At 41.2% G+C, this 26,560-nt stretch overlaps 1 long non-coding RNA gene across 1 annotated transcript; it reads left to right on the top strand.

Moving 5' to 3' along the window:
• Nucleotides 1-2,555: 2,555 nt before the first annotated feature.
• On the top strand, nt 2,556-25,058 carry LOC144584187 (uncharacterized). Its single transcript, XR_013538284.1, has 2 exons — nt 2,556-4,070; nt 13,230-25,058. It is a non-coding gene; the product is annotated as an uncharacterized LOC144584187 (long non-coding RNA).
• The last annotated feature ends 1,502 nt before the right edge of the window (nt 25,059-26,560 follow it).

Genomic DNA, 26,560 nt, shown 5'->3' on the forward strand with positions numbered 1-26,560 from the left:
GTTGTTCAGCATTTATATGAAATCATTAAATGAGGTCCTCCAGTGATTTGAAAGTGTGTGTCATCAATGTGCTGATGAAGCCAACTTTTTATCTCATTCAAATGGTGCTGTGCAAGTTTGGGATTGCTGAAAGCCGATAAACTTTGGCTCATTCTCAGCATGAAAAAAAATGCTGTCTTGTTGTTCATCTGCCATAGGGATGGGGAAAGTGGTCAATTTTAACTTTTCCACCATACATTTTATCTTTAAAAAAGTCTCAAGGCCTTGCCATTTTGAATATGAAGACTTCTGTGAATGTTGCTAAATTCTTCAAAAGTAAACTGCAACAAAAATTTGAAAGCATTTTTAAGGTGCTCTGAACAACTTTAACCAATTATTTTAATACTGCTATATGTTTAATTGTTTTTAGCATCACAACCTATTCTAGTTCTACTCTGTTTTTCAACTTATAAGTCACCTTGGGTCTTTAATTGGGAGAAAGCATACAAATGAGAATAAATAAATAAATAAATAAATAAAACAAAGTTCTCCACAACTGTACTGGCAAAAGCCTGTCAGGAAAAGGAGGTTACAGTCCTAGTTTGAACACACAAGAATTCAAACTTCAACTCAAAGAGTGGGTCTGGATGGACAAATCTTTCAATTTCAGTTTCTTCCACATTCATCTAAAAGGGAAATAAAATCTTGAGTTCTTCCCACTTTATACATGCAGGAAAGAAACTTCTGGTAAATCATTGACTGTTGCACTAAGAAAGTAATAATATTGCTTATTATTTAATCATATTGCTTTGATAATAATAATTATGTGCCAGCAAGCCAATTCTGACTTATCTGACCCTTTCCAGGGTTTTCTAGGTATACCAACATCCCAGAGTAGACCTTTGGTCTAGATGGACAGGATAGAAATCCAATAAATAAATACACAAATAAAATACCATACTCACAAGTATTTGGCAGTTCCTTTCTTCATGGAGCCCTGTGGGACTGTACAGCTTGCCCAAGTCTACATAGACTGGCTGTTCTCCTGGCAGGCACGCTGAGAGATTAAATTCCCAACCTCTGGCTCTAAAGCCAGATATGTAACTCATCCCAAAACGTAGTGAGATGCAGATAAGGTTCCTACTTGTAAGCTCTGGAAGCTACTAGACATGCAAAAAATCCCCCAATTCTGAGCTAGAAGGATAAGGAAGGAAGAGTCATATACCCAAAAGTTTAAAAATACAAGTTGGATGACTATTATTAAAACATGCTTATTCTCTACAGTTAAAATAGAATATGCTGACCAAGAGAAGCTGGTAAATCTCATTCCTTGCAATTTTTAAAGATAAAGAATTCAACAGTATCTAGAAGGTTGATTTAAACGAAGTTTGACATCCTGTTGTGGGTGGGTGACCCTTCCAGCTGCAGAGTTCTTTTCTCTGTCAAAAGTCCTCTGTTCCTCCAGGGTTCTTCAAGAATGTTAATAGCAAAATCCCCAGGAGGCTGTTTTCATACCAATTTTCTATTCAGTTAGACTAAGTTTGAACTCTATTTCAGTCTCAGAGGTACTGTGCAGAGAACTTAGTTTCTTAAGCTGCAGACAGTGCCTGGCTATTCATTTTTAATAACTTGGTGTTATTTAAGCAAATTTGGCATGCAACAAGTCTTCCTTACAATCACTTAAAATTTCTCATTTGTTGTCAGCTAAGCAGCAATCAGAGACACATGTTCCTATCCTCGGTTTTGCTTTTTCCCAATGTGAGTGATGATTTTGTGACTTCTGCAATGTTAAATTTCCAGTACATAATAAACTAAAAAGTGAGCCTAAACAACCAGAGGCTTTCTTATTCACTATTCTATATTCTAGTACTTTAAGAAAGTTGTTGAATTTCAAGGAGAGCACAACTGCCTGAGAAATCAAAGATGTGGTCTCCCACAGAGTAGTGTCCTGGTACCATTACTTTTTAACATTTGCACAAATGATCAACCAACATTCCCATACTCCAAGGGTTTCATCTGTCAGGACTGGGGCCATGCTGGAGCCCTGCAACCTTAGTGCAGGCAGGATTGGCCCCATCTCCCCCTCTGGGGAGAACTGCTCTAAGGATTGCAGGACTGGGCCCTTTCCCTGCAGCTGTTGCCCAGCTCCTCAGGAGGGCCACCTGGGGAAGCTGAGGACTGGGTTATATAAGAACAGCAATGAAGGTCTTTGGCTTTCTGGATTTTGTTGCTTTGATATGGTTCCTCTTGGCTTTGACTCCTGGACTGTCTGATCACAATTTGCATCATCCTTCTACTGAGCTGCTGTTTGGACTCAAAACCCCAGCTGGTTGGTCTCTGCTTGGGCTGCGGGGTTGGTTCTGCCTTGTTTCTGTGATCTTGCTCTGGCCCAGCCCCTTCCAACTTCATTTTCCTATGATTCTACGAGACCAAGTGGTTTACTAATGAAAAAATAAACTATTTATTACAACATATCAGCTGGTAAAGTAGAGTTCAACATAAGTTCTTCATAAGTTACAGCCCAACTTTTAAAATACAACTTCCCTCTCCAGATACAAATTAACTTCTCTCCCGTTCTGCTTGGCTCCACCTCCTGCAGACTCGACGGGATAGGCTCAGCCCCTGCATTCTCCCATCCAATCATCTTATAGCTCCTGTTAGCAGGCAAAATTGGCTTGCCAAATTATGTTGAATTTTGAACACACAACTACAAGCACCTGTGTATTTGATCTTGTTTTAAAACAAACAAGAATATTAAATGGCTTGGGTCCAAACTATCTAAAAGACCACATCTTCCTTTATGAGCCTTCCCAGGTATTGGGATATTCCAGAAAGGTCTATCTCTCAGCCCCACAACCTTTACAAGCCCATAACCTTCACAGATGGAGACACAGGAGAGGACCTTCTTTTTTTGCTGCTCCCAGACTCTGAGCATCTTCCTATGGGAGGCCAGGTTGACCCCATTTTTGTTGACCAAGGGGATTTTTAAAGGGATTATTTTATTCGGGTTTTTGTGTGTGTGCTTTTAATATTCCTCTTATTTATGAGTTTTAATGTGATAACTGTTTGATGCTTTTAAAATATTGTAATAATTTATTATTTAGCTTTTAACTTTGTTTCTTTTAATATTGTAAGCTTCCTTGGATCCTTAGAAGAAAAGTGGCGTATATATACTATAAATAAATAAAAATAAATAGTTTTTAAAAAAACTTTCAGCTGTTTTTCCACTTTTGGATTACTTTCTGGATTACTTGATTCTCTGTTTTTTCAGCCTTTTAATTGTATTGTTTTCAGAGATGTCCTGTTGCTGAAGTAGTGTATTTGAAAGTGATTTGAGAATTATTAGCTTTCTCTAGAGCTAGTCTTTGGTTAGAAGTGCATGGCAGCATTTTCTTGGAAGATAGGGAGTGTATTCCTATCTGTGATCTCTGCCAAGGGCACAGCAATCACTTTTAACAATGTTAACAATCCAAAGTTATTTTTAAAAGATATTAGATGGATTCGTGCCATTTTCTCCATCTGGACCAAAAAAAAATAACTATTTAATATAAACACATTATAATTAACACATTAAATCTTAAGTTCTGGTTTTAGTATTATCCCTGAAAACAGTCAGCAAAGTTAGATAATTTTGTTGTTTTTGTTTTATTCTATTACTTTATTAAATTACTGCAACAGTCAATCACCACAATGTGTATAGCACGCATCCATGACCTATCACAAAAGGAGGGAAAAGTAATACATCCCTCAAATACAGTGCACATCACGAAGTGCCATTTCATAGATCAACATGGACAATGGAGTTGGTGTTAATCGTTGACTTTGTTTATTACCACAGGCAAACAGCTTTTCCAATGTCTGCTAGAAAAGCTCTGATTGCAGCACTACCTTTGTTTTTGTTTCTAGTTTATGAGATCCTGTTGAGTTTCAAGTTACTTGAACTTCAGCAACTCAGAGGAGGTGATGGCAGAGAAAAGGACAAAAGGAGTGCCTTTAGCAGAGATGCTGGAGGCAGGACAGACTTGGAAGACCCAGGAGCCTATATGCATTCTGTACTATTGGCCCTCCTTGAAGGATGTCAGTTGACTGAGGTGAGTGAGAAAAACTAGATCCCAGCCACAAACTCTGGACTGTATCAGCCCAGTGATGGAAACTGGGGCCCAGGTGAGGGAGCAGCAGCAGGGTAGTGGAGTTAACTCAGTCCCCTGAGGACTTTTGGTACAGGATACACCAGGCACCCAACAAACCCTTGTACACAGTTCCTCCACATGAATAAAATCCAGTTTGAGCAGTAATAAGAGTCTTGACTTCATTGAACCCATGGTTGAAGAGACGGAGGTAGGGGCCACCACGTATGGTTGTAAGAATTACATAAAAGGCCACTCCAAGACTGAATACAAGAACACTTCAAGGAAATGTCAGTGTGATTCAGTTACTCAAGACAAGGAGGTCAGGTGGACTTTTCTTTTTCTGTCTTGTTTGCAGAGGAGAGACCTTTTCACCAGTGTCAGTCGGAGTGTATTTACCCACTTCTTACTGGATGTTTACTGAGTTGAAATGCCCCGGGGGAATGTGAAGTGGATAAGGCTTAAATTGAGATGGAACATTTAAAAATATATTCTTCTACTGATCCAGACTAAGATATGCATACTTCCATGAAATTTCTAAAAGTATCAGCTTTGAAAGCCAAATAATAGTCCCCGTAGTGCAGTGGTCCCCAACCTTTTTGGGACCGTGGACTGGCTGAACCTCTGAGGAAGGGAGAGCACCCCCTGTGCTTGCACGGGTGCCGTCTCTCAGGCACATGTGCGAAGCAGTGGGGGAGCGCCTCCACGCACGCCAGCACCAGTGCGAGCACTCCCCCACTTCTTTGCGCATGTGCAGGAGCACCTGCACGCATGCATGCGCACCCGCCTATATCTTTGTGTGGACACTCAGGTGCATGCGTGAAGGGGTGGGGGAGTGCTTACGCTGGCATGCGTGTGTGCGTGCAAAGCAGCTGTGGGGAGGGGAGTACTTGCGGGGGGGAGAGGTCTGTCTCCGCGACCGGTCTGGCTCAGGCCACGGACTGGCACTGGGCCACAGACTGTAGTGGTCAAAGTGCCCCATCAAAGTTTGAGAAGGAGGCATAGTCAACACTGTTTGATGCAGATTATTTTATATGATAATTGCAAGTAACGGATGGGGAATTGTTGGTTTTTAAAATATTCTCAGCCAGCTTGGTCAACATTAAGGGGTTGTAAGAGCTGTAGTCCAAAACATCTGGATAGCCAAAGGTTCCCAATAACTACTCCTATGAGTGGTGTAAGTCATATTGTAAGGACGGATGTGAGCATTCTAGGGTACTCATAAATAGTGGTGGTGGATCAGAGTGTGATTTTAGGTGATGTTCAAAATCACAGTCATTGTTCTTTCCTCACTGAGAATTAACTGTTCAGATTTATTGTGTGTGGGAAGGGAAGTTACATCTTACCTATGCTCCCGATTCTTATCTTTTGTTAAGAGCTGTTGTTTTCTTTTGCAAAGAAAACTGGGACCTGGGAAACTACTTATTTTATTATACTTTAAAATGTAGACATTGCTTTCCAAGATTTACAATCACCATAACAAAGTTGAGGCTGAGGTTTATTCCATAATTATTATTTTATGATTCTGGGGACGTGTCTGAGGAAGAAGTTAAACAAATGGATTTTCATACTAAATGTCCTACCTGGAGAGAGTTATTATTATGTCCTGGAATGTGTAATGAATAATTCCTGCACCTTTCCCCCTCGTTGCCTGGCTATTAGTGTTAAATTAATATTAATTGCTGGGCAAAATCCTTCTGGTTTGTGTACAAAGGGTTAGATGCATACAGTCTGTTAACCTCTTCTTCATGCAAAAATACATACATGGGAGTTCCCATCCCCTGGTGGGATTACAATCTAACGTGATTTTCATCTCCAAATATCCTTCCTGCTGTGGCTGAAAATTGTATCATGATGTCTAGCTCTTTAATAAGCTGTTGAGAAATCAGACTTTTCACTCCATTTAAATAATTAAAATCTTGTCAGTAGAAACCCAGGCATTGGATCATTCACATCTTCCCTTCAAACTTTTACATCTGGGCAAACTGAAAACTAGCTTTCAAGGATGTGAGTTGAAGCGGTTCAATGAAAACAACAGTAGATAATTCTCCTTTCTGCCAACTCCATCCCTCCACAAAACCCTTCAGAATTCTCTCCTCAGGAGCTTCAAGATGGAGTGGGGGTGGGGAACCTGTGGCCTTTCCAGATGATCTTCGACTACCATTTGCAATGGTAGTGGCAGTCCAGCAACGTCTTGGAGAGGCAGATGTTGCCCACCACTCTTCCATACTGTCACAAAATAAAGTTGATATGTGGCTATGGCATGGTCTCCTGTTGTTGAACAATATCTTGTTGTACTGCCCTAGAAGCCTTCAAAACAGCACTGCTGCTGGCAAAGGAAACGGTGTTGTGATAGATGTTGGGTGTTTGTTAACACCATGACTTGTCTCTGCCCACCTGTCCTGGCCCAGTCCTAGAAGCTATTAAGGAGGTACTTTTGGGGGTTTTCTCTCTTCCTAACCCATTATGCACTTTATTGGAGATATATATCTATTAGAAGGCTTTGCCAAACTTGCTTTTATTGTTGTTGTTGTTGTTGTTGTTGTTGTTGTTGTTGTTCTGCTGCTTAGAAGCTAGTAGGAGGAAAGTTGCCATAGGGTGAAGGTACCCTTCCTTCTTGTTTTGTTTTTGCTCAGGGCATGGGATGTAGGTAAGAAATGGGTCTTGCCTGAGGATGAGTGCTCTACAGTGATTTCTTTATCAGTCTTGCTCTAAGCACATTATAATCACATTTTCTATATTAGTATTCTTTTGATAATATTAGTATTAACTTTTAACTTATATTAAGTTAACTTTTTGCAATGTTTTACATGAATTGTCATGTCATTATGAATTGCACATATTAATGTTTCATGACTGATACTGTATTTCTACACGTTGTGAGCTGCTTTGAACACATCACACTGAGAAAACATAGCATATAAATAAATATAACAATCATAACCACAACAATAATCATAATACTTTGATAACTGTTGAAAGCAAGTTTGTCTGGATAGTTGATGTGGCAATACCTGGGGATACTAGAATTAAAGAAAAGGAATTTAAAAAGATTGCCAGTTTCAAAGACTTCCAGATTGAGATAAAGTGACTATGGCAAAAGCAAACTAAGATGTGACTACATGAGCATTTATCCCCCTGCCTGGTCTCTTGTGTGGATGGGTGAACCAGCAAGTGATCGGATAACAGTGCTAGCCCATCCCCAGAACACCCTACCTGGACTTTCCTGACTTGCTGTTTAAAACATTTCCTCTGGTTTTAATTTCCTAATGGCATTAAGCTTAGCCAGTTGATGACATAAGAAAATTAAAAACTTCCTCTGCTCCTATATATATGTGTGTGCCTGTGTGTGTTCATTTATATGATGTGGATACAAGGCTCATACCAAATGACATACCCTATTTAGCCCAATCCAGGCCACTTCAGATATTATCAAATTGTCCTGGTTGTAACTGATGCTTTAGGTGCAATATCAAAACCTTCTTTGTACACTAGGAATAACTGAGATCATAATACACCAGTTATCATGATGATGTTGATGATGATGTCATCACTCGTTTTCAGTGGTATTGTTAGAGATGATGTCCTAAGGCAAGAGAAGGCAATTTGGATCCTAGAGTTTTGGACTACAATTCCATAACCCCAGTCCATTGGTAATTTTGGCTCAGCTCTGTAGGTTGGGGCCCCAGATAGAACCTTTAAAGAATACTACCATTCTTGCCCCTCATGGCTCAGAGGTCTATCCCAAAGCAGAACAGGCAGTCGCCCTGATTGAAGGTGCCAGTTGCTGGGGCCCCTTATGTGGTATTGCTACAAAGGTAATCTGTCTTGGTGTGTTAGGGAGGGATTCCAAGGCCTGTTGGTTATGACTCTGCATAACATTTCAGAGCTAGAGCCAACCATGATTAGTTGTCTTTTCAGGAGCCACCTCTGTCCACAGGACCTGCTAGAACTAGGATCATGCTGTAGTAACGCATCCCAGAAATGTTGCATTCTCGACAGTGGGTGATTAAAGGCTGCAGATTGTCTACCCATGATCTGTCTTAGAGTGTCAGATAAAATCGTTCACTGTGGAGTAGAAATAGATTGGTTTTCTGTTTAATTGCATATTCCACTAATAACCCATGATAGCCATATTGCTCTGAATGTATAGACTGCATTTCAGAACTTTTGGGAGGCAGTGCTGGCTAGAAAGTGCTATTCCATTCTAAGCATTCATTAAAGAGAGAGAGAGAGAGAACCAATCAAACTGACACTCAAGCTCTAGCGGAGCGGGAAGGCACTGAATTTTGCCACTCATAGATATTTTTAAAGGCTTTGCAAAACAACATAAAAGGAATATCTTATTAGTAGACAGAGACTGGAGCAGCACACTATGCAAATGAGGCTTTCCAGAAGCCATCTTTTATGGAAATTAATATCCTATTTTCATTACCCAGCTGCAAGATTAGAATTAGAACCATGACAGTTATGTAATAGCAAAATAAAATTTTGGTGCAGTCAAGCACCAATGTTTGGACGAGATAGAATGATAACAGAGGGCAAGACTATGCATGCAAAGCTCCTTGCTTTGCTCTTACATGCTGATCATTTTTTGTTATATTCTAGCATGCCCGAAGACAAAGACTAGAAAGTAAACAGGCAAGCTGCTTATGACACTTCCTATTTCAGCAAATGTATGACAAGGGGGGAAATGGAATCTGGGCTTCTGTCCTATGAGCTAAACATCAAACTCTGAGATGCTTGTGGTGCGGAATGTGGCAATGTTTCAGGTGCTTCAGCCAACCAGGCAGGAGGCTAGGAGCGATGCAGAATTAATTAACACACTGGTGAATGTCTGATTCAGCCTTTCATGTCCCCTCCCTTCGACATATTTTAATACATCAAAATTATTTTGGAGTGGCAGTCCTGCGCAAGCAACAGCAAGCCTACTACCCTCCCTTCACACAAATATTGTGAAGGCTACAGTGTAACCCTGAGCCAAACTGAGCTTTACTTTTGATAGCACTCTCTCCAGGGACACCATTTTTATGTTTGCTGCGCCAAAATAACCATGCCCACCCACAGTCATAGGCAAAACATGGAACAACCTATTAATTAAATTGTGTTAAACCATTAGAAGTGGGAAAATTAATTTGTTGCTATTAATGTTGACATTTGAATGCTGTTAACTAGTGGAATTAGCATACTTAATCAACAATTTAATTAGTTTTAAAAACAATGAGATTTGCAGGATTCATTTTTGGTTTATCCTTAATGGCAGTCAGCTCCTTCATAAATTCTTTAGTTGTTTTAAAACTGACATCCCCAGTCAAGCACCTTTGTTTCAACAGATAGTGAAAAGAATGTATCAACTAGAAATCTTGCAAACCTGGTAAAGAGGGCTTTAAAGAGTACTTTGCCAGGAAAGGTGGCAGTGCTGCATGTTAGAACGTGTAAATATTATGCAACGCAGCATGCATATGAGTATATAAAAATGAAGGTGTAATTATTTGCATAAGAGAACATGTGTAGCCAATCAGATTGTGTCTAGTATCAGCAAAAAAAAGGTGCTTAGAGGATTAACTGCATTAAAAAGTGTCAGTATGAGGCTTGTCTATTAATAAGTTAGTTTTCAGTTAGGACTGTCTGCTGCTAGGTGTCTGCTATTAGTATGTCATTAAGAAAGAAGTTCGGAAACTAATAAATGTCTGTTACAAAACTGTCAAACACAAACCAAATCTATACCAAGTCAAAGGTCCAATTACTGTTAGTTTAGTCTTCAACATATTTTGAGTAAACATTCTTAAAGTTTACTATGACTGAATGATTATTCTTTTATCTGCTGGCACACACACACATATCTATGAAGAGAGAATTTTATCTTAATCCGTGTGATTTTCAAAATTCGCACTTAATCTGCTGTGTGGAAACTCACAAAAACCTCAACTCTGCAGAGCACAGAGGAACAGGTAGCATCAGACACGAGTATCAGTGATGCATCAGAAACTGCAGTGGCAGTATGGGTACACAACCAATGGAATGGAATGAACAACAAAGAAGCAGCAGCTGAAAGGAGGAGTGACTTGGAGTTTCAAATGTACCTACAGTATACCAAAGCACAGACCATATGAAACAAACAAGAAATGTGCTAGAACTCTCAACACATGAAGGTAAATATGGTTTAATAGGTATTACTGAAGCATGCTGGGATGAGAATCATGACTGGAATGTAGTGATAGAAGGATATAATAGATTCAAAAAGAAGAGACAAAACAGGAAGGGAGGAGGAGCATTACGTTTTCTAGCCGTGTTGGTCATTTTCGCTTCTAGCTCTGTCTTGCAGTAGTTTGCTTCTGGGTGTTTGTCTTGTCCAGTTAATTTGTTCCTCAACCATATTGGATGGTCTTATAGTCTGAGAAATGCATTTTGTAGAGTTCGACGTTTCTGTATTGTGGGTCTGAACAGATATGATCATACCCGAGGGCTTAGCTGTAAATTATAGATTTAGTGTTGTATTCAGGATGGAAGCTGGAGGCATGCAAGTAGGCAATACTGATCAGTGGGTTTTTGATGCAATGTGGTGCTAAGATGTTCATTTTGTAGTTTCACAGTAGTGTCTAGAAAATGCACCTGTTGTGTAGATTGCTCCAGGTTGAGGTTGATTTTTGGATGAAAGTTATTGAAACCCCCAGTGGAATTTTTCTAGGGTTTTCTGTCGGTCCTGATTTTTTTAAAACATCATCAATGTAACTCAAGTAGAGGAGTGGTTTTGAGAACAACAGTTGAGAAGGTGTTGTTCTCTGTCAGAAATTAATATATTTGGGTATTGTGGAGCCATGCAACTACCCATGGCAGGTAGATTTTATTGTGAATAGCAAAATAGTTGTGTGAGAGCAGAAAGTTGCAGAGAGTGGGGATTTTGTGGCCTTGTTCCTTGTTCTTCATGTTATTCATGATAGCTTGCAGTCCATTTCTGTGTAGGTTGTTAGTGTAGAGAGCTACAGTATGTCCATTGTGACTAAGACAGTGTTGTCACAGGAAGGCTGTGAGTGGATTGATGTTCCCTTAGGAAGTCTATGGCATCTCTTACCTTTTCATCCAAATTTTTTCGTTAGCTAACCACTTTCACCCAAACGTAAAGCAATTATTTTTCAACAAGTTTTCTAGGTAGAGATGGGAATGAACTGCCAAAATAGCACCTTGTCTTGGTCCATGGGTAATCAAGGTTGACAACCCATGAACCACAAATTTGCCCCCAGTGACCCAATAAACCACAAATTGATTTGTCAGTTTGTTAGGTCTTTTTAAACTGCCCCCCCCACCTCCACAACATGACCCCCATCCCCTTCCCAGTGCTGTGTCACTTCCCAATCCCTACCTTATCCTGCTGTCTCTGTTGGAATGGAAGGTTGGCTGCCGGAATGACAGTTTCTGTTCCAGCAGCCTAGCTTCCATTCCATTGCAAACAGGATGGTGGGGATTCCCTTTAGTCAGGCTTTCTCTCTCTGCCTATGCCGATGGGAATCAACTGATCCACGCAGGCATAGACAGAGAGACAAATGAACGAATATAAAAGGTGTATATTTGTGGGGGGTCTCCTTGATATTTGTGGGGTCTCCAGATCTCATGAATAGGAAGGGATGAATATCTGACGAATCAGTGATAGTCAATGAATAATATCACAATTTGTTTTTATATTTATCCTCATGTTTTTTTCAAGGTATCTATTGCTTGGAGGCACAATGTAATCCAAATGCCTAGAAGAAATGTGTATTTCAAGTTAACTGTGTACATTCAAGTACATGTCAATGTAGCTGCAAAGTATTGGATTGTTAATTCCCAAGGAATATACAGGAATTTGGTGTGCCTCTGCTCAATGCAACCTAGTGCACAGCACTCCCAGCCACCTGCATTGAGAAACAAGTCTCAGCCATGTTCCTAAGCCATTGATCTCAGGATCAATGATTTTATATATATATTCAAGAGTGGTAGACAACACATCCACCTTTGAAAGAAGACTAAAGGAAATGTATGGCTACTTGTTGCAAAGTATCTCATTTTAAATCACCCTTGGGATGAGCACTGTGGGTCTCTGAATCTTTGGCAGGGAAGTGAAACAGTTTAAATTAGGGCATCTGATTAGCTGTGTCTTTTGGATTGAAAAAAATATATGTTAAATCAAGTTCAACACCCTGCACCTTTCTGTATTTACTGACTTTCTGTTCTATATCAAGATGAATGGAGCAGTAATACTGTTAATTTTACTCTCAGCCTCCTCCTTAATAAAATAATTAATGGTTCATCACCTTATTTCAAAAACAAGAGCAGCAATAAAGATCATCCAGCTGGTTTCTTGCTTCTGTTAGATATCTTGCAACTTGCACATGATGCCTTTTAAAGAGATTTTAGCTAGGAGGGTTTTTTCTGGACTGGGACCGAATGTCAGCCAACCCAGGAACAGTTTTCTCTTTACCTCATTTTTTCCCCTGACTTTTTTTCCAGTCAGGGTTCAGTTACTGTCAGTATTAGTTATAGCATCTGAAGACAGTTAGAATGATGTGTTCTGTCAGCTATGTAACCACTTAGTTAATCCAGAGGTCTCCAACCCCTGGTCCACGGCCCAGTGCTGGTCCGTGGCCTGAGCCACACCAGGCCGTAAAGACAGACCTCCAGCCCGCTCCCACATGCACTCCCCCTCCCCACAGCTGCTTTGCACATGTGCGGGCATGCCAGCACTGGTGTGAGTGCTCCTCCACCCCTTCACACATGTGCCCGAGTTCCCGAGTGCCCACGCAAGGGGGTGGGTGGCCTGCACATGCAATAAGGGGTGGGGGAGTGCTCACACTGGCGCTGGCGGGTCGGTGGGTGCTCCCCACCCCTTTGCATGTGCACCCAAGAGTGTGTGCACACCCACGCACACCTGCAGGGGCCTCCCCCACCTTACTCACAGGCTCAGCCAGTCTGCAATCTCAAAAAGGTTGGGGACTGCTGAGTTAACCAGTTAAGCTCAGTGATGTAACAAGTTACATTTTTAAACACAATATGTCTGGGGTTTTTTTCAGATAGATAAACACTTTTAAACAGAAGTACAATCTCCAAATCCCACAATGTACTAGTTCTCCTTTATTTGACACTCGTTAGGCCACGTGGTGGCGCTGTGGGCTAAACCGCAGAAGCCTGTGCTGCAGGGTCAGAAGACCAAGCAGTCGTAAGATCGAATCCACGCAACGGAGTGAGCGCCCGTCACTTGTCCCAGCTCCCGCCAACCTAGCGGTTCGAAAGCATGCAAATGCAAGTAGATCAATAGGGACCACCTTGGTGGGAAGGTAACGGCGTTCCGTGTCTAAGTCGCACTGGCCATGTGACCACGGAAGATTGTCTTCGGGCAAACGCTGGCTCTGTGGCTTGGAAACGGGGATGAGCACCGCCTCCTAGAGTCGAACAAGACTGGACAAAAATTGTCAAGGGGAACCTTTACCTTTACCTTTACCTAGGCCTCTCCTTGAGTATTGTGTCCAGTTCTGGACACCACATTTCAAGAAGTATGATGCTGAAACTAGAATCAAGATATAAAAAGGACAAAAATATGGACTTCTTTGAGGGTAAAGTCCAGGTGGGTGAACTATGGATCTGCACTAATGAGAAAATAATTTAAAATATGTATACATATCTATTAGAATATGATTTAAAGGATGAGAGGGTGAAGGAGGTGATGGTAAAATGGGCACAAAATTTTGGGTATAATATCAATATTGATGAATGGACATAAATGAGGAAAGATAATTATAAAATGATTAAGCCAGTCAATCTTAAAGAAAATATCCTTAAAATGTTTCAAAGATGGTATTTTACTCCAGTAAGATTGGCAAAAAAAATGTCAGAAGGGGTCAGTAATGTTTGTTGGAAATGTAAAAAAAAAAATATCCAGGAACTTATTATCAAATGTGGTTGTCATGTGAAAAAGAAAAAAAAAAGGGAAAAAAGGTTACAGGCTTGGGAAATGTCACAAGAGATTTTTCAGCAAAAATTAAGTTTTAAACCTGAAATGTTACTATTGAATATAATGCCAGAAATTATTGAGAAGAAAACAAAATATAGTCTACTGCATATATTAACTGCAGCTAGGTTACTCTGGGCCCCAAAATGGAAGAACGGAGATACACCAGCAATGGATCAGCTATTAAAGAAGCTATTAGACATTGCAGAACTAGATATGCTTTCAGAGACACTACGGGATCAACCAAGCGATTTTGTAAAGGAAAGCTGGAAGCTGATACATAATTGGGCCCAGAAAAAGACAGGAACTTAGGGGAAGAATTAGTTTATAGCGAATCAGTGCTCACTGGAATCCTTTCATGATATTTAGATGACCAGACAACAGCGAAATCTCTGATCCATAGGGGTAGTATGAATGTTTATTTATGATGTGTTTTTTGTTTTGTTTATTATTGTTAGGTCTTTAGTGTTTTTAGTTTTGTATGTTAGGTATGCATGAATAAAATAAAAATTCATTCCAAAAAAGAAGTATGCTACTGACAAATTGGAACAAGTTCAGAGGAGAGCAACAAGGATGATCAAACCAAGGCTTATGAGGAAAGACTGAAAGAATTGGGCATGTTTAGCCTTGAGAAATACTTGAAAGGCTGTCATGCAGAGGAGGGGCAGGATCTGTTCTCGGTCAGGACACATAACAATGGGATCAAGTTACAGGAACCCAGAATTCTGTTGAATATCAGGAAGAACTTCCTAACCGTTAGAGTAGTAAGACAATGGAACCAATTACCTTGAGAGGTGGTAAATGCATTGGAGGCATCCAAGAGAAATTTAGACAACCACCTGGCAAACACCCTTTGATATGTATTCCTGCATCAAGCAGGGAGTTGGACTTGATGGCCCTATAGGTCCCTTCCAACTTGATTCTATGAGTAAATGGCGAATCTGAATGAACATCCCTAGTTCTTGCTTCTGCCGTCCCCCAGTAAACATAGTACAGATCATGAGATCGTCTTATGGGATGCTCTAGCAGTGAGAAATAAGGGAAATTGCTCTTGGAGTTTGTGTGTGGTGTATATGTACTTAAACTTCTGTTTTTAAAAAAGCCAGGTGGTTCAGTTCCTCAAAAAGCCTCTGATATATAAATGTGTGGTATTCTGATTTTCTATCTATAGTTCAAAACACCAGGAAATAGCCCAGTATTGCTGCACAATATCCTGCTCACATTATCAGCAGGAAAAAGAATGCCAAACTATGCATAGCAAAGGGCAGTCTGAATGTTGATGAAACCAGAATCAGTAGTCAAAATTGTCTACAGGATACTTTATTGTGTTTTCTTAATTATTAGAATTTAAGGTGCTAGCTGACCTTAGTTTGAGAAATGCATGATAGTAGAAACACTCATTTTTGTTCAAGCATTTGAAACAGGCTCTCATTCCTTGTTGATCTCATAGCTATTGGATTTCTGGAACAGACAAGTCCTCTTCCACTTGAAAAGGGAGGCCAAAGGAGAGTTAGGAAGACATCATTATTTGCACATTATATTCCTCTTTTTGAAGTAACTCGTCTCTGTATTCACTCCTGGTGGGAGAAAAGTGGAAAGAGGTCAGCTAACAAAGTATGTGCCATTTTCAGTTGCCAATCCATCACTCTCTACATTCTTCATTGAGGTTTTTTAGTTCATGTTGTTAATTTCTTATGTGGGTCCTTGAAGTAAAAAATGAAATACGGTTATTAAGGAGCAAAATAACATTTCTCGTGCTTTGAGTGTATGTGTTGCTTTGTATGAGCATGTCAACAGCCAATCAATACAGTGGGTGGCTTGGCAAAAATAAGCTGTAGCCTTGACAGCCCATTCAATTTCTTCGTCTCCCTGTTTCTTTGGAACACACACACACACATACATACAGACACACAGAAACTTTTAATATGTGCTAAAGGTCAGGGACTATATTTATCACAACCAAATACACTCTGATGATGCGAAGCTATCTTCTTTTTGACAACATAGTTTGGGAGAGAAAAGAAAATCTAATTACAAGAGTTTTTTGATTACCAGAGTTAAAGTAAGCCCAACTGCACTGAAAATTGCTTGCCACGTTTCTAGAGACTTTGGATCCGAAACGTTTACCAGGCTAGGATTAATTTTTCCATGCCTGGCAGAAATCAAATGTTTAGTATACAAGACTATAACCTATGGTAAAGGATTAGAAGTAAGAATAAGTCCAATTTTCATGTATTAGTTTTTAAATTAGCAGCTATGGGTTTTTTTTTTCCTGATCAACTATAATCCTGAATCTAATTCCCAATCCAGCCCGGTTCAGTAGTGTAGAATTCAGCAAACAGTATGATCAAAACAGAGTTATATACTGGCTAAAGTGAGTTTCGAATGGGCACAACCCCCTAAGATCAGCCAACACAAATGGATCTGCCATCACAACTGCCATGCTAGCTAAAATCAGTTGACCAAAGAAAGGGGGCAGAAGAAAAGGGATGTTAAGTCAGATCCAAATCACTCTCAGCCAAGGCTCACAGCCACTATGACATAGAATCATAGAAACACAGAACAGTAGAGCTAGAAGGCACGACAAAGGTCATCAAGTCCAACTCCCTGTCAATGCAAGAACCCCTGAAAGGTGGACATCCAGCCTCTGATTAAAAAACTCCAATGAAGGAGAGTCCTTCACTGACAAGGTTCAACCAACTGTTTGCCACGACTCCCTTTTAATTCCTATATGTGGGTAGTGTTACTTGGAACAAAGATCACATTCCAGATATTCAAACCTTTCCTGACAATAACACCAGAGAACCCATTGGTCACTTCCAGTATTTTCCACTCTTTTGTCGGACTGTGACTTTCAAGAGAAATGTGATACACATAGACACAAAAATTGTGTTCCAATTTCCTTCACCTTCCTAACCAGAATCTTTTAGTCAGTTGCAATAAACTAAAGACTGTGTCTAGCAGCATCATTTGTTCCCCTATGGATAATGATGATAATGATGATGATGATGTCAATGCACAACATGTGTGCAATGAAATGTAATGAGACTCCATTGGTACAACCACACAAAGCACAAAGCACAGAATACATTCAGACACAGACTACATCTCCAACCTTATAAACAAATCCCCAACCCCAGTAATACTGGGGTTATTCCAACGGTATGCACATATTGCATGTTATACTGGCACTGTAAGTCTTATTAAGTCTAGTCATGGTGTTATGTGGCATTTAGAAGTCTGACGGCCCATGGATAGAAGCTATTTTTCAGCCTATTTGTCTAGCAGGCTCTGCATCTATATATATCTCTTGCCTGATGGTAGAAGTCTGAAGAAGTGCTGACCCAGGTGAGAGTCCTCCCTAAGGATTTTACTCACTCTGTTGAGACAGCAGGCCATGGTGATTTCCTCCAGTGGGGGTTATGGGGCAACCCATGAGTTTTTGTGCTGTGCTCATCACCCTCTGTAGCGCCTTGTTCATGGTTGTTAAGCCAGCATACCATACTGTGACATAGTATGTGAGGATGCTTTCTATTGTTGTCAAGGAGGTGGTGATGGTCAGTGGACGTCATGATTCTGGGCACGCTATCTGTCACATCTTTGATCATCATGCCAGGGAACCAGCACATCTGTCAAGACATCCTTTTCCTCTCAGTAAGGTGTTATTTCCTACCACCACATGTTTTGTCTTTGTTCTGGGAAGTGGCAAGAATCCTTAGATCCACAATGTCTTCAACAGGAACGTGTGTGCTGCCTGCTCTGTCAAAATCCCTGTCGGTGGAGGACTAGGACTGGTGTTCTTCTTTCAGAGGTCCTGGGATAGCTTTTCCTCTTCCAGTTCCTCAAAGTCATCATCTATGTGGAGGTCCTGAGTTTCCCTTGAGCTCCAGTAATACTCAACATTGAAGATGCCCTCTAATTCTAATTCATGTCCCTTCTTCCTCCAGGTCTGATAACTCACCTCCCATGGCAGCCTCCTCTACGGTTTCTCTTATAGTTCCCAGCCTTTTCCCTGCCCTCCTCCAGATGACCCTCCTTAGTGGTGCCCTTTTCTTTTCCCTCCTAGCTCCAATGTTCTGGTCCTATGTCCATCTCAGGTCCAGCTTTGGCTGGCTCTGATGGTCTTGCTTGGGAGTCAGAGGTGGGGGCTGATGGTTCACTAGAGGTCCCAGTACCACCTCCCTCACACGTCTTTTTTTCCTACATGGGCAGATAAAAGAAAAATCTTAGCCTCCCTTTCAGATTCCCCTATAAAATGCCTCTATTCACTCTCCCTGTTTGCCAGCTCCCAGAGACTCTGAGTGCAGCTATAGATGTGAGTGCAGCTGCCGGCTTCTCCCCCAGCCAGGTAGGTGACTTACTTCCTCTCAGCCCCTCTCCTTGGAGTAGAGCAAACTCCACCTCCCCCCCAAAAAATTAAAGTAAGCACCAGAAAAAAGCACAGAATCAACCTCCCATAGAGCTCAGACAATCACCCTCAAAGCCAACAGATAGCCTCACTTTCTCTTGTTTCTTCTTCCATTCCCCTATACAATCCTCCTGTTTACTTTCCCTGTTTGCAAGGTCACAGGTAATCAGCGTGAGTAGAGTCATAAAATTTCCAAAAGCAGCCCATTTTTCAAGTACAGTGGTGCCTCGCTTAACAACAATAATCTGTTCCAGGAAAATTGCTGTTAATTGAAAACATAGTAAAGCGAAATTAAAAATCCCATTGAAACGCATTGAAACCCATTCAGTGTGTTCCAATGGGGTAAAAACTCACTGTCCAGCGAAGATCCTCCATAGGGCGGCCATTTTCGCTGCCTGTATAGCGAGGAATCTGTCCCTAAGCACAGCGGGGAGCCATTTTAAGCACCTAGCGGCCATTTTGAAAACCCGACGATCAGCTGTTTTTGATCATCATAAAGCTAAAATTGGTTCCCGAAGCAGGGAACCGATCATTGCTAAGCAAAATTCCCCCATTTAGACCATTGTTTTGTGATCGCAAAAACATTGTCGTAAAGCGGATTAGTCGTAATGTGGGGCAATCATTAAGTGAGGCACCATTGTACTCTCCATAGTATTCTTCCTAGCCTTTTCTGTCAGAAACCTGTCCATATATTGAAATCAACAGCTAAGGTCCTTCTCTCATTACCTCCTCTGACAGAGTCTCAGAGGAAAGTGAAAAGGGGCAAGCTGTTTTGCATATTTATGTTGTAAACTGCTCTAGCACCAAGGGGTGGCATGCAAGTCGAAAGAACAACTCTTTCACAGCTTCTAAATTCATTACTCTGTCTCCATTTTGTTTCTCCATCACCTGAAACATTTTACAATAATTGCTTGAAAGGTTTGCCACCTATGAAAAACCTATGACAGTCAGGTATCAGGCTGAAATTTGAGACTTTGTGGAATTGTCTGAGTTTAGGCAGGAAACAAATCTCAGGGTGAGCACACAGGGAGAATTAATTTGTTCTATATGGATGTGAGGTGAATTTCAAGCCTGGATACGCATCTCCAACTTTTCCAAGCTGACACTAGTGCTCACTGCCTTGTTGTGTGTTTACATTATTGAAACGGATTGAGAGCTTGATCAGTGTATTTGGAGTTGGTTTAAAATCATGTGATAGTCATGTGGTCTTTGTGTCAGTGTTTGCATCCTAATGGAACAGCTTGTAATCTGATTTTAAACTGTGCAGTATATTGGTTCAGGGGACTACATGGATCCACATGACTTTAATATGTAGGATCATTCCCAAATCGCAACAACATGACTTCCAGGCATGGATCCACATGATTTTTATGTCATATCATTCCAAAACCACTGTCCAATCTGTGGACAGAAATGGGAACCTATGATTTGAGAGTTGTTTGGGGTGAAGTCCTTGTAAAAATCATGAGGATCCATGCCTTGGATTGGTAGTCTGTGGACATACGTAAAATCTATTATTTGATTTCAGTTTGGTGATGATCACTTATAAAAATCATATGAAATCATGAAATCACCTCTTCCTCTTGTCCTCTCCCCCCTTCCTTCCCACTGTAGGAAAAATCATTCCTCTTTTTTCTACTTAATACGTATATTTCACTATATTGTCTTTAAATCTTTAAGCAACAAGAAATTAGTGTAACAAGGCCTCATTCAAGTGAAACAGCTTTCTCAGGCTATGCAAGATCAGGAGTACAGATGTCTCTATATAGTCTAGAGAAGACACCAAATAACAGGAAAACAAAACCCCAACAGGAGAACAGGCTTGTTTTCATATCTCCATACTACATATTGTATTAACAAGGCACGACCAGTGACTTTAACACATACATGTTTCTCTGCAGATTGCATGTTATTGTAACCTAGCTAAGGCGGTATCAGGACAGTATTGCTGATCAAACTATCCTTGACATGGGAACATCTTGATCTTATCCCTCACGTTTGTTATGATTTGTGGTCTATAAGCGTAATTCCCTTCTTTTCTGTTGTTGAGCTGACATGATTTGAGTTATACTCCTGTCATCTCCTTCTGTAGGAATTTCTGTCTTTCAATAAACCCTATATAATATAAAATCCAATTTATCGTGTCAGGTTGTGGTCACTTCTCTCTCTCTCTCTCTCTCCAGGTACCTAAAAAGAGCTGGTTTCTGCCAGAGTAAAACACACTTGTATTTTTACAACACCACAATCCGAAACAAGTGGTTCTCTCTCTGCAGAGTTGCCTGTGAATCAATGATTAAGTGATACAGTAATAAAGTAGAAGACAAGGAAAAAATGGCTAGAGCTGGTCGCATATGGCCAATTGCTAGAAATTAAATCGTTGAGGTAAAATTAATTACACTCTAGAGGAAAAGTAAAAGAACTCACTGCCACTGAAAAAACCCACAATCACGTCAAAATAATCTGTCTTTCCATGTGCATCATGTATTCACCTTTAGAAAAAATATTGATTAAAAAAAAGCTAAAATCAATTGAACTATGCATTCTTTTTCTCTGTTCCTTCTCCTCATACCAAGTCCTTTGATGCAGTGATGTTTGGCCAATCCTATTTAGTGCAGGCCAGGACCTATTCTTCTATCTGGTGCAAGATCAGTGAGGCATCTTGTTGCTATAACCCTGTCAGCAACAGTGCAAAACCTGGGAATAAATGGTTGTTGTGGGTTTTTTGGGCTCTTTGGCCATGTTCTTCATGACATTTTGCCATGACGTTTCCTACTCCAGTCCTCTGAAGATGTCGGCCACAGAGACTGGCGAAACGTCAGGAAGAACAACCTTCAGAACACGGCCAAAGAGCCCAAAAAACCCAAAACAACCATTAGATCCTGGCCATAAAAGCCTTCGCGAATACATTGAGTGCCCCTGGGAATAAACTTCCCATTCTGCCCTACCTCTGTGACATCACATGGCTTTGCAACATCTCAGCTTTTGACCCTGAAATGGTAAGTAATGGATCGTTGCTGTCCTGGATACCTTAATTTTGGAACTGTAGTCCCCCAAAAAACTGACATTTCTCACCTCTGGCTGTCCAGTCTCACTGCCCAAAAGTGGCCAGAGATACATATCCTGGGAGGGTGAAAAAGCCTAGTCTAGTTGAATAGTTAAAATCAGATCTGCATTTATATAATTTTAGATCGTTATAAATTCCCCATCCCAGTTGTTCTTATCTGAAATTACTAATAATAATTACTTTTCTTACATACATATTATGGGTTAAAAGAGAGAGAGAGGGAGAAGTCCTGAAGAAGGTGAATTTGATTAAAAATCCTGTGAATAAGTGTCTGCCCTGTCGAGTGTTGGTTTCTATGCATTACACTAAGTCTATTTTAGAATCTTCCATCAGTATCTAATGGCCTAAACAAGCTGTCACAGGAAAAGTATCCAGACAATGGGATGCATGTGCCACAATATCACATATTGTTAAAGTCTGCCAGTGCAGCAGTGATGTTATTCCTGAGCTGCAGTCAGATACGTCAGAGTAGCTGTGTCGGATTGTCATGCCCATCGGATCTCATATTGAGCATCCACTAGTTGTGCATATATTCTGGACAACACACTTCGAAATATGTTCGCATTTCCATACGGGGGTGGATGAAAGACTTGGAGCCCAGCATGAAGCAGAATGAGCCTGACAACTTTAGGAAATGAAAAGTTGTTAATTCAGTGTATAGCCAGCTATACCCACACATCCAGACATTTGGCTAAACCAGTTCCTGAACTGTCTTGTGAACAAGCGTGCATGAATTAAAGTATAAGTCTCTCTTCAGGAAGCAACTGAGCTATGCTTATGCAAAGATGATAAAATGCCCTCTGGGCACAGTAGAGAATCTTCCCAAGTGTTCTGACACTAATTGCCAAGAACTATTCTGCACTCCATCCTTAAAATGCCCAACATATGAGACTCCACATCTAGGGCAATAATGAAATCTAGCAAGTATAGGAGTGCAGAGCAATGACATTGGAACTAGTTTCATGCCTGGAGCTCAGGTACTGCAAGTTAAAGAAGGGAGGAGCAGCGATTTATTTTGTATCACATAAGCCCATTGGTTATCTTTGTTCCAAGTAACAATGCCCATATGTGGGGATGTAAAGAATACTCCACAAATTCCTTGTTCTCATTAAATTAGGCTTTGAGACATGCAGCTAATAAATTTTCCAGCCTGTGAAATTTCTCACCTCTAGCTTGAAAATGCACTTCTTTTTCTTCAGGGTTCTGCAATTTGCTTCAGATATTTAAAATTCCACAGAATGAGGCAGCAGAGGCCATTATTTTCTGCAACCGGCATTATTTGTGTTACTTGGAATACTGGTGCAAAAAAAAAATCATCCTTGCAAATGTGAAGGCTTTGATTGAGGCTGACAGCAAAGGGCTTACCCTCTCACAGGCAAGAAGAGCAATGTGGTTTCTCATTTTCACACACAGGGACATGAGGAAGGAAGAAGAAGCAAGTTTTTATGTAGCACATTTCCTCAGATTGCTGTGAGAAGCGTTGGGCTGTTCTGGAACTGGCAGCCTGCCACTACTGGGCCAGAGTCCAGTTTCCAGTTTCTGCCTGACATATCCAGTTGGCCAGCCCTGGGCAGCATTGACACACAAGATCCCAAAACAGTCTGTTATCTTCTAGCTTTCTATTAGCAAATGCATTACTCATCTGACAAACATTGATGTTAAAATATCTTCATTGTGTCCATATAAAAGCTCTTTTCCTGATTAGCTCCAGCCCTCTGTTACAATCATGATGAATATTATTTTAGGCTGCAAAATTTATTGGTTCCTAGAGACAATGAGAACTTTTCTACAAATATGTTTAGGGGCACAGTTCAAGTAGAAAAAGCAATGAATGCTAGTTTGCCACTGCCTGCCTGCACCAGAAATGGGAGTGCACAACAACATGAGTTCCTTTTCTACCCAATATTGGAGAAGTAAAGAAGAGCTAACTTAATTAACTCTTCTGCCCTCTGGCTAGAAGCTGCCATCCTTTGTCACTGGATATGATCTGTTCCAAATTTCAGTAGCCATTCTGCCAGCTGTCTTTTCTATTAGAACAAAAAGTTCATGTGAATATAGATAATTAGTGAGAAACTTTGCCAAGCCATCAATTCCTCTTCCATGAATCAGTTCCACTGGTTTCTAACCTCAGCTTACAATTAACTTCCACATTGGTCAAAATAGCTGGTAGCTCAGAAAGCTCAACGGGGACACAGTGCTGGCTTGTCTCCCCTGCCAGGGAAAGTTTCAATAATAATAAAAAACACAACATGAGACCACTCTACCCCAAACTATAAGAAACATTAACTATATTTCTTTACCACCTTTCTTCCACATAACTGAAGGTGGTTGACATTGTACAAGTAACAGCCCCAAACTCACTGAAAAAGCTGGTATTTGTCACCCCGATGAGTGTGCAGGCAAGGACAGAGTAGCAGCCACCATTTTGGAGGCTGCTGGCAGTTTCTTTCCTAGGAGACAACGTTGGCAGCACAGAGGATCTTGGGGTGACTGCCCCGGCCAAGCAGAAAGTCCAGTGGGTAGGATCTTTATCCACAGGTGGTCTGGATTGCATTATTCAAATCCAGTCCATCTGTGAGGTTTTAAAACAGGAAAATGCCAGACTGAAGCTGTCATTCAGGTTGTTTTTTTAACTTCTCCCACCCACCATCCCTTTGTCATTTGGTGGTTTTGGTTAGCATATGAAACGGGTTCTGTGTATTCTGTCACAGCCTTGTTGGTGGAGGTTGGAAGCATGAAGATGGATCAGGCAGATGATGGTAGAGTCAGGCAAGTGCTTAGCTCTCCCTAGTGATTCCCTCTAAGAGGGTGGGACAGAGAGACATTACAGGGCTCATCCCAGGAGACCATGAACACTGTAGGGTTGCTAGGAGGTAGACACCCACATTGTTAGCCCCATTTCTGGTTGCCCTGCTTTTAACATCAGTTGGCCGATGCTGATCTATCCTCCAATTATAGTGCCAGGACTAGTGACAACTATTACCAATGAAGTTGTGGCCTGTTTTACCTCCAATACTTGTGCGTTCATGTGATTATTTCATACCCACCAGGACTGCAGCCTGACAGCTTGGATGAGAATAATGGTTTATAGTTTAAGAAGTCTGATGCAAAAAAGAAATAGGGATATGTAAGGGGTAGGGTTGGGGAGGAAAAAACAAATGCCTAGATATTCGTCCTTCTGTCCAAATGAGGTAGAATGCAAACCACAGGAAATAGTCTTGGGGAAAACCAGAGAAGATCCAAATGGCACCTGTTATCAGTAGCAACAGTGTCACATCTCTCCATAGAGCAGAGATGGTCTACTTTGAGATGGCAGATGTTTTTGATAAGAACTTCCAGAGTCTTCAGCCTGTATTTTCCCCCAGGAAAGCTCCCCGCAGGGACTTAGAGAATCCAGAATCGCACCGAAGCTTCCTATGTCTTCCCCCAACACGCCTGCCAATTTGGTGAAGATTGGATATCGGACATCCGAGTTATTCACCCACAAATTGGGTCCCCCCAGGATAGTTTACAGAAGCCCATGGCATTGAGGGTGTTATATTTGGCCCCAGCAGAATGAGAGATCTTTGGCACTGAGGTAGCTTAATTTGTCACTGACAGGCACACAGAGGCATGAGGCATTGAGTCTGTTGTCTTCAGCAACATCACATTTGGCAGTGAAGTATAGTTTGCCCCCAGGAGGCAGTGAGGAACATGGCAGAAAAGTACAGTAGGCTTTTTGGCCCCATCAGGCACTGAGGCACATGACAGCAAAGTAGTCTTTTTGGCCCCATTGAGCACTGAGGCACATGACAACGAAGTAGACCATGGCATTGCGGGTTAAACCATTGAGCTGCTGGGCTTGTTGATCCAAAGGGTCAACAGTTCTTATCTGTGCGATGGAGTGAGCTCCCGTTGCTTGCCCCAGCTTCTGCCAACCTACTGAGGCAGTAGAGACACACACACAACACAACCACTCAGGAATTTAATTTTGGGGACTGAGGTAGTTGGTAGCAAAATAGGCAAGAAAGCATGTCTTAATAGGCATTGGGCACCAAGGCAATTGGCAGCAAAGAAGGCTTTGCCCCTTGGGGATATAGTGGCAAAAACCTTCAACATTGATGAGCAAGATGGTGGTGTTTGCCATCAAGGTGGCCTTTGAAACACAATCCTCTGAAAAGAACTACATTTATAGTATTAAAATATGCTATTTTTTGCCTGCCAGGAAGGGCTGGTTTGGCCTGACCATGTTGCCATGGAGTGCGACCAGGTTGGGTTGTGTCGCTGCGCTGGAATAAATTCAAAAACATGTCACTGCAAGTAGATGAATAGGCACCTCCTTGGTGGGAAGGTACTACTAATGGCGTTCTGTGTCTAGTCATGCTGGCCACATGACCATGGAAAAGTGTCTACAGACAAACACAAGCAATTGGCAGAAACGTAGACTTTTTGCCCCATCAGGCACCGAGGCACGAGGCAGCAAACTAAGCTTTGGCCCTATCAGGCACTGTCTTCGTAGGCAGGGTTACAGATATGGGATTCGGACATTCCATACCAACATGATTCTTAGCAGATAGGGTGGCAATGGGGGAGGCATTGGTGGTGTAGTGGCAGAAATCTGACACATGGATGAGCAATAGGGAGGTGTTTGCCATCAAGGTGAAATAAAGACAACCTCCAAAAAGAACTAAAATGTGCTCTTTTTGGCTGCCAGGAAGGGCTAGGGTCATCCCTGCCAACCCCTGCCATGTTGCCATCAGGGGACCCAGACAAGTTTGGATGGCAAATTTTTATATTTGTCCCCATCTCTAGTCGCTACCCCTGCCCTAGGATTTAGAGCAAAATTTCTTCTCTTCAAATTTCAGTCTGAGCCTACCCCACCTACCAGTTGAAAATCGATGGTATAATGCAACATAATTGTGCTAGTGTGTATTTTCACTCTGCCAGACATATATTGAATTTAAACCCAATCAAACCCCAGATGAAGGTAAACCAGATCATGAAAAGAGAAATGGGCTCTGGGG

The sequence above is a fragment of the Pogona vitticeps genome, chromosome 8 (assembly GCF_051106095.1).
Source record: "Pogona vitticeps strain Pit_001003342236 chromosome 8, PviZW2.1, whole genome shotgun sequence".
In the NCBI taxonomy this organism is placed as follows: Eukaryota; Metazoa; Chordata; class Lepidosauria; order Squamata; family Agamidae; genus Pogona; species Pogona vitticeps.